Raw genomic sequence first — 22,562 nt, 5'->3', positions numbered from 1 at the left:
TCACTTCTCAGATTTGGACACTGTAGGCTAAAATGCTTACAGGGGAATTATAGATAAGATGGTCTCTTCTAAAACTGGCCATTGAAATTTGGAGACGCCTGAAAATATTGAACATTATCTTATTACATACCCTGGGCATAACAGCATATGACAAAATCTCAGAAGCGCTGTACTTGAGGTTGATGATATATTTTCTTTAGAAACAGTTTTGGGCCCCCATATCATGTATGGGTCCGTGCAACGAACAGTTTTAGTTGTCTCGTCATCTGGAAAATATGATGTAATCTAGACAGTCTCTAATGGCTAAGACAGATTTAGTTCTGTGAGTTAAAATCATTTTAACGCTATGTTACATTAACCTACTGCTTTTGTATTTTTCATGTTTCAGAAATGGAAGTGATTGCTTCAGGTTTTTAATCCGTAACACGAACCAGAGATTATTCTATATAGGTATACGTCTATCCAAATGAACATTAATAGTGATGTCGTTTCATTTATGTTATCTAAACGATTCCTTTTGGCGATGTAATAACCTGTGATTTATTTTAAGTTAAGTCAACGTGTTGGGCCCACGTCGACCTAAAACTATAAAACCAACCAACCTAATGTTTGAGGTTTTACTATATTCTATACAAATCAGATTAATTAGTTTTCGTAGCCTTCAGTGAAAATTGAATCATTGGACAGGTGTGATTGGATGATTTTTTGTGAGATTTTTGTGTTTGATAATTGTCCATTATGCAATAATAAAAACTGACAATGTTTGTTTTTTACCAAATGTAATGCTGAAATGTGTAACATGATCGCTTAAGCTGAATGTGACTACAGACACTTTCAGGTGGGTGACATTTTGTGCAGAAATGGGTCCGGTCTGTTTACCTTGCTGTACTTGGAAAAGAAACTAGATTAAGCTCGCCATGCCATGTGTGTGTGTGGGTGTGGTGTGTGGTGTGTGGGTGTGGGGTTTAATATGTAATAGCTGTTGAGGGCTAATTTACTTAGTTTTGAAAAATATAACGTTACTTTAGAAATCCATGGTAAAAAATTTGTTGCTTTTTGTTGCTTTCTGAGACTGATTGTGTAAAGTGTGGCTTGAACTCTTGAAATAGACTTCACCTTAGACTGATAGACGCTGGAGGTGTTGGGCAAGCAAACCAGTCCAACTGAATCTCGTCAGTCTCGTTTTGGGTCATTTGGTCATAAAATTTTGTACACGGGAGATGACTTTTAAGGCAGGTGGAGGTGGTGTGGTGTTGGTGTTCGTGGTGTTGATTAATTTATGGTAAAGCATGTACAATGTTAATGACCCGTTGTCTTAATACCTGACACCGCATCTAAAGGCTTAAATCCTGTATTCTTGTACCACTAGTTTAAACCATTATCTTAAAGTGAGCGTTTCTTAAAGCTGTTTGGTGTTTTATGTTGTCTGAATACCTGATATACCTCATCTAAGGCTTAAATCCGGCATTCTTGAAACACTAGTTTAAACCATTATCTTAAGTGGCATTCTTGGTTTTATCAAAGTGTTGTCTGAATACCTGATATCTCATCTAAGGCTTAAATCTGGCATTCTTGAAACACTAGTTTAAACCATTATCTTAAGTGAGGGTTAAGGTGTTGTCTGAATACCTGATACCTCATCAAGGGCTTAAATCCGGCTACAGCTCAGGTTGGTCAGTCAGTCTAATGAAATTGGCTACTTGACGATTGCTGAGGAATATCAAATTATCGCAATTCCCTTCCTACAACTTACCGATCAGTGGGCGGTGGGGTAGCATAGTGGTTAAAGCGTTCGCTTCGTAACGCCGAAGACCCGGGTTCGATTCCCCACATGGGTACAATGTATGGAGCCCATTTCTGGTGTCCCCCGTCGTGATATTTCTACAAGCGGCGTAAAACCATATCCATTCACCAATCCGTGTCGAAATTCTGACGACTATGTATAAAGGGGACTGGAGCATTATGTCCAGGAGGATAACTACATCTTGCCTAATTGTCCTATCATCCACTATATGGCTGAAAAACAATGTCAATGCTACGTGCAATCTTCACTTGACTTTTGACCATGGATGTAATGTATATAGAAGTAAACTTCAAGTGACAATAATTTCCATTTTTTCAAATTATCCTGAACGTTTGAAGACAAACATGTAAGTAAATCTGTGATTTATAAAAAAATGTCTTGCTGGACAAAGAGAGAAGATTTCCCTTACGTTTGATTGTGTGGGATAGTGGCAAAATCAAACAACTGACATTGGCTCTTTAATGGCAAAATAATCAAGCGCTTCCTTTGAATTGTTGTGAATAAACATGGAATGAATTCCACTTGTCTTACATCCTTGTACGAATATTAAGACAGTCCTTCCTAGATCATAACGACTGTGACCGGGATATGGTGGTACGTTTGTCGGACAAAGATATTGAGGGAGCTTAGGAAACCAGTACGTACGAGGAATGGACATGTCTTCGAGGCAATATCTCCCGTGGTAACAATTTTTTGGATAAAGAAATGGTTATACCCCTTCCAGTAAAAAAAATTCCGCCTAGTGCCACATGTTTTTAATCCATATCATACAATGTCAGTTAATGTACCGTCTTCTCATAAAGTGAAGAAAATCAGCTGAAACAGGCATTTGGTTCCAGTATGTACCTTCTTGACTTTGGTAAAATATGATTCCCGATTCTCTTCAGTCTTTTCTGTTGATTATCTCCCCTTCCTCTGTCATTGTCTGGGTTTCCAGATTCTCTAGTTCCGCAGCGTTTGGCGTCATCCGTTATTTGGCACCGGTGTATAATCGACATGGTATAAAGCGATTATTCCACAAGTGCCAAATGAATGTGGACACCCAATATTTCAACATGGAGGTCAATCAGCTTCGTCCTTGTCCATCCTGAAACAAAAGGATTGTAGTACAATAATAGCATCACCCTGAATTATAAATTTACAATAGCAGTTGTCTATTATGGCCATGATATTTCAGGAATATCATGGCCTTAGAAATGTTAATGGTGTAAGGTTACTGCAGGCTAAATGTCAATGATCCTGCCTACACTGAAGTTCCTTCGGTCGGGAACCAAACTGAACCATTACGCTGATCCCCAGTTATGCCCTTAAACGGTAGGGGACATTCAACTTTAAATGATACAAGACATAGATGGACCAGTACGTGGACCGTATTTAATGGACCCCATGCCAGTTTTCGCACAATTGAAAAATCACGCGTTGACTTGTTCAAAGATGGAGATGGTGGGTCCAAAAAGGATACTAAGGACAGCAATACGGCGACATCTATACCAGTGGAATTCTCACACACGATGCATCTTTTCGTTATCACCTATAGTCTGTTTGCAGTGAAAACGTACCGATGAATTTCACTTTAAACAAAAAAGTAAATCAAGTTAAGTGAAATTAAGATTGCGAATCCTCATAATTTTACCTTGCCAAATGAACATTTAAATCTCAGAATTTTATTCAACTTAGGATAAAAGTTGTTTAACAAATGATCATAGATTCAAATCGCTATTATTGGTTTGTATTACAAGGGTGTAAGCGCAGTAGATGGAACATTGAAACAAATGCACGTGCTGTACGTGATGAGCGTTAACTTAGACCAGCCCTACTTGTTCTCGGTGTTTCATCTAATGTGCATACCCCCTTGTAATACAAACCAATAATAGCGATTTGAAAATATGACTATAGTCATATCACTTTATCAACAGACGGCCTACTTGTTCAATAGACCAATTAACAATGTGCATTTGCACAATACGTAGTTATCCGAAGGACATACGAACCCGGACGTTACAACATTGAAATGTCATAGCACCTAACTGAACAACGGAATATCGATATTTTTGAAATTTATAATTACATCTGAATATCACAGAGCAGAGCCAGTCGTCTTCTTATTTTGCATGAAAATGCCAGGTAATTGAATGTGTAAAAGTCAATCTTTTTTAAATGTATTTTTCGGTATCGTATTTCAGGACTCGTTATGATGTCATGTTCTATATAGAATCGATACACAGCACGTCAGTGACGATTGTGAACGGGCTACATGTTGGTAGCTGACGGCAACTCAAATTTGGCCCTGAGGAAAGAGCGCTTGGGAGTTATACGTGAATGAGTATTTTGAATGTTTAACGTCTCACTCAGCTATATTCCAGATGCAGGACGCGCCCGGTAATCTGCAGACCAGAAAAAACTCTAATTTTGTTTTGAGAACGCCCCTTGACACTCAATCAACCAGGTCAGTCCTGACCAACCGATCTCCATAATCGCCTCTTACAACAATCCTAGTTTTACCCAGATACCTAGAATAGAGCCGTTTGAATAGGTTCGAAGCTATGAAAACCCACAGGTAAGTAGATCGTGACAGGCATCTAACACTTTGGTATAACTTACGGGGGAAAAGCAACAGATCCTGGCACAAGTAAGGGATGCAACTCAACACAGCGATCCAAGACAGCAATGTATTATAGGGACATTCTTATGTCGATGAATAATAGGTCTCAATATAACACTAAACTGGCATTGTTATGTGAACAACCACCGTGGGCGGATATAGGCTCTAAGGCCCCCGACAGTTATCATTGTAATCACAGTCGTATAACATCGACCCTTACATTTATTCATCACAGCATTTCCCCTATCTTACATTGACATATGTTTCTTACATACATCGCATTTCACATTTCATCACATGCATATAAATACCAACCTACATCTCACCTCACATTTCATCACATGCATATGTGTATGTGGTATCTTCCCAACATACATGGTACCGTGCCTCACATTCCATCACAAAAACGATCTCCCAACATACATGGAACCGTGCCTCACATTCCATCACAAAAACGATCTCCCAACATACATGGAACCGTGCCTCACATTCCATCACAAAAACGATCTCCCAACATACATGGTACCGTGCCTCACATTCCATCACATAAACGACCTCCCAACATACATAGAACCGTGCCTCACATTCCATCACATAAACGATCTCCCAACATACATAGAACCGTGCCTCACATTCCATCACATAAACGATCTCCCAACATACATTAAACCTCACATTCCATCACATAAACGATCTCACACTATACATGGAACCGTGCCTCACATTCCATCACATAAACGATCTCCAAACATACATGGAACCGTGCCTCACAGTCCATCGCATAAACGATCTCCCAACATACATAGAACCGTGTCTCACATTCCATCACATAAACGATCTCCCAACATACATAGAACCGTGTCTCACATTCCATCACATAAACGATCTCCCAACATATATAGAACCGTGCCTCACATTCCATCACATAAACGATCTCCCAACATACATAGAACCGTGCCTCACATTCCATCACATAAACGATCTCCCAACATACATAGAACCGTGCCTCAAACTCCATCACATAAACGACCTCACACCATACATAGAACCGTGCCTCACATTCCATCACATAAACGACCTCACACTATACATGGAACCGTGCCTCACATTCCATCACATAAACGACCTCACACCATACATAGAACCGTGCCTCACATTCCATCACATAAACGACCTCACACTATACATGGAACCGTGCCTCACATTCCATCACATAAACGACCTCACACCATACATAGAACCGTGCATCGCATTCCATCACATAAACGATCCCCAAACATACATAGAACCGTGCCTCACATTCCATCACATAAACGATCTCCCAACATACATAGAACCGTGCCTCAAATTCCATCACATAAACGACCTCACACCATACATAGAACCGTGCCTCACATTCCATCACATAAACGACCTCACACTATACATGGAACCGTGCCTCACATTCCATCACATAAACGATCCCCAAACATACATAGAACCGTGCCTCACATTCCATCACATAAACGATCCCCAAACATACATAGAACCGTGCCTCACATTCCATCACATAAACGACCTCACACCATACATAGAACCGTGCCTCACATTCCATCACATAAACGATCTCCCAACATACATAGAACCTCACATTCCATCACATAAACGACCTCCCAACATACATAGAACCGTGCCTCACATTCCATCACATAAACGATCTCCCAACATACATAGAACCGTGCATCGCATTCCATCACATAAACGACCTCACACTATACATGGAACCGTGCCTCACATTCCATCACATTTAAGCGATCTCCTCACATACATGCAACTGGGCCCCATCTTCATCACATAAACGATCCCCCAACATACATAGAACCGTGCCTCACATTCCATCACATAAACGACCTCACACTATACATGGAACCGTGCCTCACATTCCATCACATAAACGATCTCCCAACATACATAGAACCGTGCCTCACATTCCATCACATAAACGATCCCCAACATACATAGAACCGTGCCTCACATTCCATCACATAAACGATCTCCCAACATACATAGAACCGTGCCTCACATTCCATCACATAAACGATCTCCCAACATACATAGAACCGTGCCTCACATTCCATCACATAAACGACCTCCCAACATACATGCAACCGTGCCTCACATTCCACCACATAAACGATCCCCAAACATACATAGAACCGTGCCTCACATTCCATCACATAAACGATCTCCCAACATACATAGAACCGTGCATCGCATTCCATCACATAAACGATCTCCCAACATACATAGAACCGTGCCTCACATTCCACCACATAAACGATCCCCAAACATACATAGAACCGTGCCTCACATTCCACCACATAAACGATCCCCAAACATACATAGAACCGTGCCTCACATTCCATCACATAAACGATCTCCAAACATACATAGAACCTCACATTCCATCACATGAACGATCTCCCAACATACATAGAACCGTGCCTCACATTCCATCACATAAACGATCTCCCACCAACATACATAGAACCGTGCCTCACATTCCATCACATAAACGATCTCCCAACATACATAGAACCTCACATTCCATCAGATAAACGATCCCCCAACATACATAGAACCGTGCCTCACATTCCATCACATAAACGATCTCCCAACATACATAGAACCTCACATTCCATCACATAAACGATCCCCAAACATACATAGAACCGTGCCTCACATTCCATCACATAAACGATCTCCCACCAACATACATAGAACCGTGCCTCACATTCCATCACATAAACGATCTCCCAACATACATAGAACCTCACATTCCATCAGATAAACGATCCCCCAACATACATAGAACCGTGCCTCACATTCCATCACATAAACGATCTCCCAACATACATAGAACCTCACATTCCATCACATAAACGATCTCCCAACATACATAGAACCGTGCCTCACATTCCATCACATAAACGATCTCCCACCAACATACATAGAACCGTGCCTCACATTCCATCACATAAACGATCTCCCAACATACATAGAACCGTGCCTCACATTCCATCACATAAACGATCCCCCAACATACATAGAACCGTGCCTCACATTCCATCACATAAACGATCTCCCAACATACATAGAACCTCACATTCCATCACATAAACGATCTCCCAACATACATAGAACCGTGCCTCACATTCCATCACATAAACGATCTCCCACCAACATACACAGAACCGTGCCTCACATTCCATCACATAAACGATCTCCCAACATACATAGAACCTCACATTCCATCAGATAAACGATCTCCCAACATACATAGAACCTCACATTCCATCACATAAACGATCCCCAAACATACATAGAACCGTGCCTCACATTCGATCACATAAACGATCTCCCAACATACATAGAACCTCACATTCCATCACATAAACGAACTCCTAACATACATGCAACCGGACCCCATCTTCATCACATAAACGGTCTCCGCACTAAATTCAGAAGTCGCATCTCACATTCCATTACATATTCGGCCTGTATTTTCCTGCTGACGCTGGCTGCTATATACCTCTGGGCGATCCTGCTGGGATGTGGCAAGTCAACATTACTGACTGTATCCCACGCGGCTGGCCGTAGAGTCATAGCATGTTGAACACGCGATGTATACTGACAGTGAGCTATCTGCTAAAGGGTGCAATGGGAATTCAATCATGATCAGAGTTATTTATACACCTCAACAAGGCTCTATTCTTTTTTACATCCATTATAAATAATTAGGTTATGTATTAAATTGTCTATAATTATCATAACACTATTCCTCCAAATACAAAAAAAAAATAAAATACAATTTAATAGTATAGTGTTGATTGGAAATTTAACTAAAGCGAAGACATGCGTTCCCTCTGAATGGTATTTAAATACTTTTGCCATTCGGTTAGTTTGCTCAAATCACTGCCACGATCAGGATGGTATTTGCCACAGTGTCAGTCTTTTAGAACGGTGACCTTGACAGGTATGTCTTTACCTTGAAATTTAATGCCTATCTTCGCAGTAATGCCAATATTTATACTTGTCGTTTTTAGTTAGGCATTACCAAGGTACGTTTTGGAACGTATGGCTCATGGTCAGGCATCAATGACGGCATTATATCGAGGGTAGCATGTACGCTTGCACCATTCAGAATGCACTCGCTGCATGGAACTACAAGGTAGTAAGATATTATTCCACTCTTATACTGAAGGCGATTTGTCCCTTTCAGATGTATATTTCATGTGGAATGTGCAACTGATATCTCCGGTGACATTTAAATATATATGTCATGATGTCAACAGCTTTACTGCAGGCTATCGTATTGCAGATATCAGGTCGCAATCGCTTTCCTTGAACTATCAGTACTTCTATACCAGTTACAAGGAGAAGACCCAATGGCCTGAACATGTATTCAAATGTATAATCTCCGTGTGATATATTCAAATATGCATGTACGTCAATTTGTCAGAGGAATATGATATGAAAAAAACCCCAACATATATCCATCGTGTGATGAACACTGGATTGAAATATTCTGCCAGGCAAAGGGTAGTATACGTGCACTCTAATGGAAGCTAAAATGGTTTATAATGGAAATATAATGGCGATAATTTCTTTAAAACTTGCATCGTAGTCCAGTCTCGCATCCCAAGTTTGCAATTTCTTTCTTCGACTGTTGTCTATCGAATCCTAGAAGGGGCATTGTCGCATTGTTGCCTTTACAAAAACATGCAAAAAGTGTCACCATTCACGAAAGTGCGACAATGGGACAATGTCCTTTTTAGGATTCCACAGTTTTCAGCTTAATACCTTGTGCATAACGTTGGTATTTCTGGATCAAATCCACTTCAAGCCTATACTTTCTTTTGTCCGAGAAGTTCACATTCTCCTCTGAATGACACCCTATAGCCGGCTTTACTATAATTCATTATTCAACAGTGTCAAGGAAAGGTTATTGTAATATATTTCACTTCTGATATTCATAAAAAGTACATTATTAAAGGTGCCATGCCTATTGTAATAATCGTATGAACTGACATCGATTCTCGATATAATTTATGCGCATTTTGTATAGGCAGGACATTTGTTTTAGAAATGTTTTAAGCATAAGCGTGAACAACTTGTTAAATCAATACAACAAGAAAATTATCACGAAGCATAAAATTTCATTGTAACCATTCCGATATTAAATGCATATTAACGTTTAATGCACTGTCGTTTACCGTGCATAGTTTGCACGTCTGTATTTGAGAATGGTGTTTTCACAATACAGCCGGGAAGACAATCACGCACATTGCAGTGAGAGCTGATAGTACGAGGAGTCCCAGGGGACCAGTAATGGTGGTTGGTGTCAGCCTTGTCGGATTTGTTCTCAGGAGCCAGTATAAAATAAAACGGTAATACCCAGGGTGTTATCATATCGAGGTTCACCATGTATCATTATTACACCACTCGGAGCGGTGGGGTAGCCTAGTGGTTAAGGCTTTCTCTCTTCACGTGGTTCGATTCTCCACATGGTTACACTGAATGAAGCCCGTTTCTGGTTTCCCCCGACCATAATAGACCGCAATATACATGCAAAATAATTCCCCATTAGGCCAGAAATGGGTTTCACATATTTTATCAATGTAGGACAAGGGTCTTCAGCTCGGGGAGCGAGCGCTTGGCAGTAACTTAACCGTCGCTTTGTAGTTGTTATGAACAATAGTTAACGACGCTGCAATATATATTGATACCATGGTGATCTGCTTGTTATGAACAATAGTTAACGACGCTGCAATATATATTTATACCATGGTGATCTGCTTGTTATGAACAATAGTTAACGACGCTGCAATATATATTGATACCATGGTGATCTGCTTGTTATGAACAATAGTTAACGACGCTGCAATATATAGTGATACCATGGTGATCTGCTTGTTATGAACAATAGTTAACGACGCTGCAATATATATTGATACCATGGTGATCTGCTTGTTATGAACAATAGTTAACGACGCTGCAATATATATTGATACCATGGTGATCTGCTTGTTATGAACAATAGTTAACGACGCTGCAATATATATTGATACCATGGTGATCTGCTTGTTATGAACAATAGTTAACGACGCTGCAATATATATTGATACCATGGTGATCTGCTTGTTATGAACAATAGTTAACGACGCTGCAATATATATTGATACCATGGTGATCTGCTTGTTATGAACAATAGTTAACGACGCTGCAATATATATTGATTCCATGGTGATCTGCTTGTTATGAACAATAGTTAACGACGCTGCAATATATATTGATACCATGGTGATCTGCTTGTTATGAACAATAGTTAACGACGCTGCAATATATATTGATACCATGGTGATCTGCTTGTTATGAACAATAGTTAACGACGCTGCAATATATATTTATACCATGGTGATCTGCTTGTTATGAACAATAGTTAACGACGCTGCAATATATATTGATACCATGGTGATCTGCTTGTTATGAACAATAGTTAACGACGCTGCAATATATATTTATACCATGGTGATCTGCTTGTTATGAACAATAGTTAACGACGCTGCAATATATATTTATACCATGGTGATCTGCTTGTTATGAACAATAGTTAACGACGCTGCAATATATATTTATACCATGGTGATCTGCTTGTTATGAACAATAGTTAACGACGCTGCAATATATATTTATACCATGGTGATCTGCTTGTTATGAACAATAGTTAACGACGCTGCAATATATATTTATACCATGGTTATCTGCTTGTTATGAACAATAGTTAACGACGCTGCAATATATATTTATACCATGGTGATCTGCTTGTTATGAACAATAGTTAACGACGCTGCAATATATATTGATACCATGGTGATCTGCTTGTTATGAACAATAGTTAACGACGCTGCAATATATATTTATACCATGGTTATCTGCTTGTTATGAACAATAGTTAACGACGCTGCAATATATATTTATACCATGGTTATCTGCTTGTTATGAACAATAGTTAACGACGCTGCAATATATATTGATACCATGGTGATCTGCTTGTTATGAACAATAGTTAACGACGCTGCAATATATATTTATACCATGGTGATCTGCTTGTTATGAACAATAGTTAACGACGCTGCAATATATATTTATACCATGGTGATCTGCTTGTTATGAACAATAGTTAACGACGCTGCAATATATATATTTATACCATGGTTATTTGCTTGAGAAAGTCCAGGCGATTACGGTCATAGTGTTTACCAAGTTGGTGCAACCCTCGCGGACAAGTTTCGTCTAAAAGACCGAGGTTCATAATCGGGGCAAAAACCGGATTCGAACCCTGGACCCGCTGACCCCGACAACGATGTCAACGCTGGACAGTGAGTGAGTGAACGAGTCAGTTTAGTTTTACGCCGAACCGAACGCCTTAACCACTAGGCTACCCATCGACCCTAAAACTGCACTGACCCAGTGTGTTTCGTTTGTTTGTGTAGACAGTAAATTTACACCATAATGACGGCGTCCCGTTAATAATATAAAACAGATGAAACTGTGATATCACGTGTTGGGATGAAGCCAGGGTTGGAATGGATTGTGTGTGAGTTTGGCATTGGCCTTGGTATATGAAGGGAAATTTATCATTTCCACAATAAACATGTTTTGTGCGTGGAATGAAAGCGTAGAACAAAGTGAGAACTTTCATGACATACATCTTCGCAAAACCACGAATAAACAACTGAATAAAACATGAAGGGTAAAAAAAATACACAGTTTGATCTATTCTGATTGAACGAGGATCTCCGACGATACATGCATTGTCATACTGAAAACACGTCTATTCGCGTGCAACATCACAATTTCTAGTTATTGACGTGAGATATAAATAAACTCACGCACTTGCTATCTCCATGTAACAATTCGATATCCAAGACTCGGTAACAATACAATTTCAGTTATTTTCGTTGTGTTGTGGTGTGCTGTGACATTAATTTTATTGGAGTACTTTGATAGCATGGCATGGCTTACAGCAACATGTTAGACTTAGGGTGAATGGCAGTAAAAAAGGTAAAGGCAAAAACAACGGTATATCTCTATATTCCGATACCATATTTTGTCACGATTTCCATAAGTTGAGTTACAAGCACATATCTTCCACTGCTTGTTCAGCACACGGACTGACGCTTCACAGTTGCATTAACCGCACGTGCAGCACGCAATCTGACGGTTCACAGTTGCATGAACCGCACGTGCAGCACATAATCTGACGGTTCACAGTTGCATGGATCGCACGTGCAGCACGCAATCTGGCGGTTTTCAGTTATATGGACCACACGTGCAGCGCACTGTCTCACTGTCTGCTGTTACATGAAGAACACGTGCATCATTACAGTTTTACTCTCATCTTGTGCATGGAACGCACGTGCAGCACACAGTCCCACTTAATACAACACACATGCTGAATCACAGACGAGGGAACATCAAGAGTCACACTATTGCTGTACATGTGACCACTGATCAGAACGTGCCCCATCTGAAGAAGATCTGCCAGATTTGTAGGCACCATTACAAAAATCGGGTGGCACCCTGTTGGTTTGACCATGATGGGTAGATGCCCGATAGAATACAGGACGAGGGTATAGTCAGCGCTGAGACGAGAAGATGGTTCGTGTCTAGTGACATTACATCAATGGCGGTGCATCGTATTGATCCAAAGTTTCTCTACCACCTGCACCACTACGGTATCGGAGCTAACAGTTTGCGCAAGTAGATGTAAGTGTGAAAGGACAGCATCGCTGTCCTAAGAGCGATGAATATTTTACAACGATGACTTTGATGTGGTCAGAGGTTAGATCCGTCTGCTCGGTATGGAACCCTCAATGAACGAGATGACGAATGTATGTAGTCTATTCTGGATTACCTAGTCAACGTGACAATTGAGTTACCTAGTTCATTTTAGATCATAATGTTTTTGTTTATTACATCATAATGTTTATGTTTATAATGCACTAAATCCACACCCTTAAGCATTTTCAAAACTCTATCATTTACTACACCGTTCAACGTGCACTCACTTTCCATTCTGAACTCCCTGGGAAGTATACAGTCCAATCTGGCTATGAGCTGCCAGAAGGTTAACAGAAACTTTACCATCTCATCCTACCAGATGTCCATTCTCTGATGGGTGAACAAAGTGAGTGAGTGAGTATGATTTACGCCGCCTTTAGCAATATCACGGCGGGGTCACCACAAATGGACTTCACACATTGTCTTCATGTGGGCTTCGAACCTGGGTTTTCGGCATGACGAGCGAACGCTTTAACCACTAGACTACCTCACCGCCCCTTGTGAGTGAGTTGGGTTTTACGCAATATTCCAACAATATCACGGCGGGGAAACACCAGAAATGGGTTTCACGCATTGTATCCATATGGGGAGTCGAACCCGGTCCTTCAGCGTGACGAGCGAACGCTTTGACCACTAGACTACCCCACCGCCCCCGCCCCTAGTGAACAAAGACACATTCAAATGTGTCGGTCACTAAAAACACCACGTCATTCAAATGCAGAAAATACGAGAGGTACTTCAGTGGAATTCGAAACACAGAAATCAAACTTACTGTCAAACATCTATCAACACTTTTAAATTACATATCATGATTGACCAACCATAACGCTTGAAAACAGAGAAAATCAGCCATTGTTGTCCGACAACGAAAAAAATATTTTTCAATAATTTTCCATACAGCGTAATTGCCTTTATAGATCATACAATCAAACAACAAGACATCTGAAGGATGGAATAGCAAGTCAATAAACATTTGAAAAATGTATATATAACTAAATAAACACGTAATAAGTAGAAAACATAAAAATGAAAACGGCATGTTTGTGGAGAATGACAGGGTTGTAACATATGTGAATGATATCATGCTTGATGTTCAGTGGCCTGTATTCCTCGTATCCTGGTCCCGCTTTAATCATACCCAGAAAGGCCTATGTAACTGTATGATTCTATTATCAATACAAACCAACTTCACGGTGTTCGCATCTGAACGCGTCACCATGCTCCAGCTGTCCACAGATCCCACACACAGTTATGTTTTACCGTATAGAACTAGTATTGACGTACGACACGCTTGTCTGACTATGAATGGCCCTGTCAGTTGGACACACATTTGCTTTTCCATCTGAAATCCATATTTTCTGTCTGGACTGTGGAGTATGGTAATGACACTAACGGTAAACCGGTTCAACGGTAAACAACCATGAGTTATTAGTTTCAGCTATATTAAAGAGATGGGCATTTACACGCAGTAGGTCTACAAGGCAACACAAACGATTTCGGAATGGACATGCTTAATTGATTTCCAGGCCTGTTTGTATATGCCTGGTTCTTATTGTCTTTTCATAGAGAACATTGATTCTTGTAGACACGGGAATAATTGGTCATTGACGTAAACATGATTAAACATGTACATCAGGTCGGTTTATCTATTGTTACTGTGGGGCGGTGGGGTAGCCTAGTGGTTAAAGCGTTCGCTCGTCACGCCGAAGACCTGAGTTAGATTCCCCACATGGGTACAATATGTGAAACCCATTTCTGGTGTCCCCCGCTGTGATATTGCTGGAATATTGCTAAAAGCGGCGTAAAACCATACTCACTCACTCACTCACTCACTATTGTCACCGTAGGGCCACGGGTATCCAGTGGTCGAAGGCGCTGGGATTTCTGTGCAAAGTTGCGTCCCTTTTGAACTCCAAGAACCTATTACACGTTCGAATCCAGGTTTGCTTCGTTTATGTTTTTGGGTTTGTCAGCACCATGGGTAGGTTTCAACAAAGTGGTAAACGTGTTATACAGCCATCTCTTCAGGTTTTCCTTAAACGTCAGTTTGACACGCTATGGTGTAATTAGAATATTATTCAAAAGCAGCGCGAATCTCAACTCATTTCAATGTGAATAAGCTACATTGATAATCAGTTAATCAGTTGAATCAGTCCACTTACGACACAAACATTAATCTAAAATAAGTCATTACTATCATGTTCTCTAAATCTGTTTGCCCATTTCTAGTGTCCCCACGCCGAAGGCCCGGGTTCGATTCCCCACATGGATACAATGTGTGAAGCCCATTTCTGGTGTCCCCGCCGCGATATTGCTGGAATATTGCTAAAAGCGGCGTAAAACCATACTCACTAACTCACTCCCAGTCTATTTTCAAAATATATGAATATATCCATATTTATCTGTTGATATATATTTCCAAAACATCAAAACATCGATGCATGACGATGGCAATAAACACATGGTACTATCCCGTCTCACTGCGTGTAAGAACTTGATATACACTGTCATACATCTAGCGCTTAACTTACCCGTTATTACTCCTACATTCGCGGGACAAAAGTGTCCATTAAACTTACATTTCTCACGACAGACAAGCAGATCGATGATCGATCCGTCCTGTACAAAGCAGCAGCCAGGTGGAACCATCACAGTGGAAATGCAAGATTTCGAGTGCAAGCTTCCATACTGAATCGAACAATGACTGTTCACAACAGCTTTTCATCACTGAAACGCCTGACAAACGTTCCCGGGAGGTCATTAAAGTTGGATGTGTCACCATCCCAGAAGAACACGTCTCGCTTCAATTTGCAATCAACAATTGTATCAACTTTTACCTTGCTCTTCCGCCATGTTGCATCATTAATTTATTCTTCGGTCTCAAAGCTGAAATTGGGAATATTTTAAATATGTACCTATTGTTTAGATTTGAGCCCCGAACCGAGTTATCGATCGTATGTTTCTGGACAAAAAGGATGAAAAATTCGATATATATTTCATCAATATCCCTGCGTGTGGCGGAGCCCTTAGTGTCGCGCGGGGAAGTTCTGTCATTGAAAAATTATAGAATGTTACTCAATATGTTAAGTACGGTTTGAGACCTGCGGCAGGGGTCAGATTATTTTAAAGAAAACGACGATATGAAACGCATGTCTTTATTGATTGTTATATAAAGAGTGTTTTTATGTAAACAGAATGTTGTTATCGCCCTAAAGATTTTAAAAGTGCATTCGTGAGATTTGCTGCTTCGTCATGCAAACAGGATCGATGGGTAAAGTGTTTTAACCAATAAAATCATATGCTAATGCATTACTTGCGGCCTAAGGTACAAATAAGACAAATAGTGAATCTCTCAAAATACTGTTTTATTTGGAAATATAAGCGACAAAACCCTTTCATTTATGTAATATAACGAACAATAATGTCTTTGAAATGAAATTCCGCTTTTAGTAACATTTTTATTTTAATTTTGGATTTATCGGAATTATACTTGAAATAAATTATAAAGTTGCTACATATACATGTTTTATATTTCAGTTTTACATCTGTAGACTTTTTGTCTTCAATGTCACTGATAAAGCTACACTGGATGTAAATATACATAAATTACCATTAAATAAATAAATAGAATATACATAAAGGAACTAAGTAAAGCGGTAAGTCAACCTTTAAAGTAAGGTAAGATATCAAACGCCTTTTTAAAGCTAATATCCATGCTGAAACTGGACTATGTTTTTCAGAAGCGCCTGGTATCTTTTTTTCTCAGTCAAAACAGGATAATAACATGTTTCAGGTTTTCATTCATATGCCAATTTTCAACCATGAGGTATTCTCTTCCTGTGAACCTTTCAGCTTGTACACATGTTCATTATTAATGTAGACACAGCAGCTGACTTAACTACTAGTACCTTGGAGACAGACACAGTCCTTTTGTGGCTCAACGTTCTGAGTGAGGCAAGATCATTCATTAAATACGCTCTCAATGCTAAACGAGATATGAACGTTGGCCCGCGAGACTTGCAACAATGGATGACGCTATTTATGACCGTGTCCTGCTGTGGTTGTTCATGCGTGGCAGGAGAGTAAATATGTGTATGAGAAATGATGCGGGAGACACACGCATGATTTATTTACGTGGTGTTAAATATTTACACCGTGATAATAATTTGAGTTTTTTTTAGTTGTCTCCAAACTGCTACCTTGCCCATACAGTATAATTGTCATGCGCAGTCGTCTTGTTTCAGTGTTTTGACTTTTTATAAAACAAGAAATGTTTTACGCCTGTTACAGTTTCAATAACTGGTGCATAAACACAGTTTTTTATAATAATTATTAATATTACATTTGTGTTGTGGGAGTTAACGACTGTGGCGTTACGCCTTGGAAGACATTATTGCAGCTCCGTGAGCCGATCAGCAATTATTGGACCGAACGAAAAGTGGTTATATATTTGGGCAACATTATATCCGGAAAGAAGACATTGCATTACTTATAATATCCACATTTTATCATGTCCACACACTGAGACCACTTCATTCCAATTTCTGTTATTATTTTAGTATAAGGTAGCAGGAACGTCATTTCAATTCTCCGAAAAAAATTATATTTTGTTAAAAGTATATGTCAAGGGGCTTTATCAAGATTTCAAAACAACCCGTAACTCGCCATTTTATTCAAGTTATATAAATACAATAAGACATTTAGGTCACATCACATATGGAATATACCGTTATGAATGTTTAAATTTCACCATGGAAACCACTTGTAACCTTATCTGAGGAGTCATATATAGATAAGCGGCAAAGCTCAGACTTCAGTTTCTCTAAATGCTTTGCAAAATATACCGGAGTTCGCCATTAAACCGTAGGACCTTTAATAAACTGTTTAACAAAGCATCAAGCACATGACATTAGTGGAGGATACGATCGAGGCCGAGTTTACCCCCAGGACGAAATGCTGTGTTATATGACATGCCCCGTGTTAAAGCTTTTACCTTTACGTCAATATTTTCATATTAGTCAATGTATCATAATTCGGCTTAGCATAGAATTGATAAATTATGCATTTGTAACGTATTGCACCCATGGAAATATGACCATGGGAAATTCAGAATTATTGGCGAACAACGGAAGAAAGAGGAACTGACTAATTAATGAACAATCCAGTGCTTGGGACCATACAAAGTCCTATAGTTCGCTTGAAGTAGCGTTGATGATTGAAACCCTACAAAACATTTCTGTAAAGAGACTATACGCCCAGGTGATCGCATATTTTATTGATTGTGTCGGCAGATATGCAAATATGCATAATTGATTATGTCTTTTGAAAATTATTGATTGAAGCCTGGAAGGGCCAGGAGAACCAACACTCGAGAACCAGGACATATCTACCTCTGCCGAGCCACGTGCTTCCGGTATAACCACTGACAAAGTAACGTGCTTGAAAAGAAGCATATTTAAATGTATTTTTAAACCTCATTGCGCATAAACAGAGTACAGACAAGTTGTTTTTATATTAAAATATAGTAACTTCTAAATTACTGTTAATTGTTTTTATCTCAAATCTTATTATGAAGTATATCTGCTTATTTACGGTTCTGGTTTTCTACCTAATGAATATAATGTAGACGATTATACAATGGATAGGAAATGGCTGCAATCAAGTGAACAGATTCACCTACTACGTACCTCCCGCTAAACCCAACACACCGCTACTCTCCTCTATATAGGGGCGGTGGGGGAGCCTAGTGGTTAAAGCACTCTCCTCAATATAGGGGCGGTGGGGTCACCTAGTGGTTAAAGCGTCGGCTCGTCACGCCAAAGACCCGGGTCCGATTCCCCACATGGGTACAATGTGTGAAGCCCATTTCTGGTATCCCCCGCCGTGATATTGCTGGAATATTGCTAAAAGCGGCGTAAAACCATCCTCTCTCACTCACTCTCCGCTATATATACACACAGTTATGAGGCCCTGTCGCCACCACTAGTACCTAAAGCCTTATCATTACCTTGTGAAAGGTAGAGTAACATGTTCTTAAACATTAACTTGATGCAACATCAACGTAAAGATATATATAACGTATATTTCTTTTACAACTTTATATCTATAACATCAGTACAGACATACGACGTGATAAGTAAAGATGCTACCTTCAAATGCTGTCCTATGTGAACACGTTATAAGAATCGATTAATAAAACCTTTCAGTATTCCTTTCTCATAAAATAACATAAGCCCAATCGCTAAAAACCTAGCATCATATGAAGAACGGCCATTGTATGGCGTGTGGCAAAACAAACAAGATGGTGTTGGACAGGCTCTAACTTGGTACAGCAATATAAAACACTACAGATATCGATTGACCAGCGTATAGAAACAATTGTTTGACAACGTACATCGACAGTGGGCCGGTTTGCTAGCTCGCGCTATCATTTCGAGTGGATTGTGAGTTTCGTTAGCTCTTGGCTCATACGTACCGGAGGATGACGTTCAAATAACGCTCCGTGAGCCTCACAATAGCTCTCTTAGGCGACTCTTGGATCTTTGAGACTAGCTAAGCATAAGCAAACACAACGTATTAGCCATATCTGACTGGTCTGCCAGATATTGTGAGAAACAAATGGGTATACTAGCGGTGTCTGCCTGAAATCGGCAAACGTCCAGTAAGTGTGGTCAGTGTCGTAATTGTTTAACGTGTTAAGGCGGATTCGGAGACCATTTGTGGCTATTCCGCCACAGTGTGGACAGTATGCATTAGTCACAATAAGAATCTCACTGAAAAGCCAATACCAGTACCTGCCATTTCCTGAGCCAACGTGATCAACATTTACTTGTCTAAACTTCAACAAATATGATTTTTTCATTACATTTGGCAGCATTGGGAATCGAAAGTCATTATCCTAATGAAATATCAGACTTGATGATAAATTTGGTTCAAAGTAATTGTAAATGTTTACATTTTATGTCGTATTACAAAATATTTTGAGTTTCTCTGTGTAAGAAATCGTAAGAGCATGCCACCTTTATTTTAACCATATTTGAACATGCTTATCGTTGTACCTTGTGTATAATCATTAACATTTCATTAATGTATGACATACTAGCCATTACAGATGTATATAAACGCATATTTATTTAATTAAATAAACCCACTGCCCTCATAAAGCAGTGGATATATAACAGAGATATTCATATACATAGATACATACTTATGTGGAAGTATTCAAAATATTGTTGTGTTCAGTACTCACTGTAGATAATTATAATGGTGTGTTAGTGAATTCTGCCTTGTCTGATAGGAAGGACAGATGCCATTAGTGATCACAGACCTGGCAACAGGTGTCACGGTACGATTCTGACGTAATGGGACAGGAATGAAAACATAAATGCCACAGTGACAGCTGTCAATTATAAAATTGTGGAGCTACCTTCTATCAATACCCTAATGCTTCGCGAGATCCTCTGTTCAAATGAACAGGAAATAGGCGTTTAAGAAATGAATAAGTCTGGTGCAGTTTTAGCTGGACGTATAATAAATACATTGTATCCTAATTGTAAGCGATTTCACTTAAGAGGAGTTAATAAGGAGGTCTGGGTTAGCTGCAGTTCAAAGTAACAGTTAGTAGTTTCACGTTGACTCAGAACAAGGATGCTCCGCTGTTACCAACACAAAATTTAGTTTAGCAAATGAAAAATTAAAACAAAAAAAACAAACAAAATATTAAGTTAAAATGACCACTGAAGTAAATGACAGAAGAGTCAAAACTAAATTTAATGTCCACTTATAATTTAGGGTCACTCCATGGGACAGTCAGTCCAAGGACAGTGACCACTGTGATAAGCGGACCATGATGACACAATCAGGTTTCGTGCGACATTATAAGTCAATGCAATGTTAGCCTAATGCATTTTGTTATTAGCTGCCTTGTGTCGTTAAATTTAAATATGAAACAAAGATGGCAAACATCATGGCTGTGTGTTTTCAAGTGTGTCTCTCTCCTACGCCCGTGCGTGTAACAATGCATAAAGAGGCAGATCATTCGATAATGTTCGTAGTTGGTTAACGAGTACACCTGTCAGGTATATACCATTCCAGGTCCCTTCTATTTATTAAAGTTTCATTGTATATAGTTTACAATTTGTGATAGTAGTTTTTGAAATGTATAAACGTTCTGGGTTTGGTGACTGCATGTATATGCCATGTTGGGAATGTGACCTATAAATATCCCATCGTGGGAAATATCAAACTTGTTCTGCTCTCATTGGATGCTGGTCTAAATATGTCAGGGTGATGACTCGCGTGTAAAACCATCAAATTGTTGTCACAAATCTTTTTGTTTACCTAATCATAGAATATAACTGCCATTAAGCACATGGTTAAAATCAAGAAAAAAATCTAAACCTAGACAGATTTATCATTGTCTTTTCATATCCAAAGTAAACCATTTGGTTGCGAATGGGCGCCTCGTCATAACTGACATCGAACTGAATTTAGTTGCGAGTTGAACAAACATCCCCTGCTGGATAAAGAGTCCTTCAACAGCCATGTCGATAATTGGTACAGGGCTAATTGAACACAGAAACAGAGTTACCAGCGGGACAGGAGCCCATGACGGAAGCAGGTACACCTACCTTTACCATCTGCCGTGGGACGTGGAGCTACAGGCTGTTGCTGCTGCTGCTGGCAATGATGGTATCAAGGATGAATGAACCGCACTCCTTCCGCCAAGCTTCGCCGATTCCGAATGTCAGAAGCCCGACCTGTTTGGAGGGTTGCATGCTGTAAAATGACGGGACGATCCTGCCGACTTCTCTCTTATCATCGTTTTATTCAGCCTAATACAATGATAATGAGGATGCGCCGTCTTTGTATGAGCACGCAATGAAATATTGAACGTGTGCGTTTTGAACCGGCCGCCTCTTGTCGCTTGCACACGAGACAATGGACTGCCAATGACAGTGTGCACTCAGCTACAATGCCCATAAAGCCTGGAATGATCAAATCAAATAGAATTCGTTCAGGGTATTCAATGGGGAAAAGATACCCTGTTTGCTTGGAGACATAGGAAACAGAATTTCGGTCCAATAACATTGTGCCTAAGGCATCATGACCCACAAAGTTTATATCCTTTATAGAAATGTAGCACCATTTTAAAACCGACAAGCCGGAAAATTCTTAGGAATATTTGAGTTGTCATTCACGTCCTTTTAGTCGTTGTATTTTTTCAGTTTTCTGATAATATTAGACAAATGGGACGTCAGGTTGGTCTAT

General features: G+C 39.6%; 1 long non-coding RNA gene across 1 annotated transcript; it reads right to left on the bottom strand.

The window, feature by feature from the left end:
* Positions 1-2,544: 2,544 nt before the first annotated feature.
* LOC124262639 lies at positions 2,545-22,247 on the bottom strand. Its single transcript, XR_006894665.1, has 2 exons — positions 21,923-22,247; positions 2,545-2,891 (listed from the first exon to the last, which is right to left on the bottom strand). It is a non-coding gene; the product is annotated as an uncharacterized LOC124262639 (long non-coding RNA).
* Between the last annotated feature and the right edge of the window lie 315 nt (positions 22,248-22,562).

This window comes from Haliotis rubra, unplaced genomic scaffold (genome assembly GCF_003918875.1).
Source record: "Haliotis rubra isolate DU_JTF1 unplaced genomic scaffold, ASM391887v1 Scf10, whole genome shotgun sequence".
Classification (NCBI taxonomy): Eukaryota; Metazoa; Mollusca; class Gastropoda; order Lepetellida; family Haliotidae; genus Haliotis; species Haliotis rubra.
Note: the sequence above shows the minus strand (reverse complement) of the source record. Positions and strands in the feature narration are given on the sequence as shown.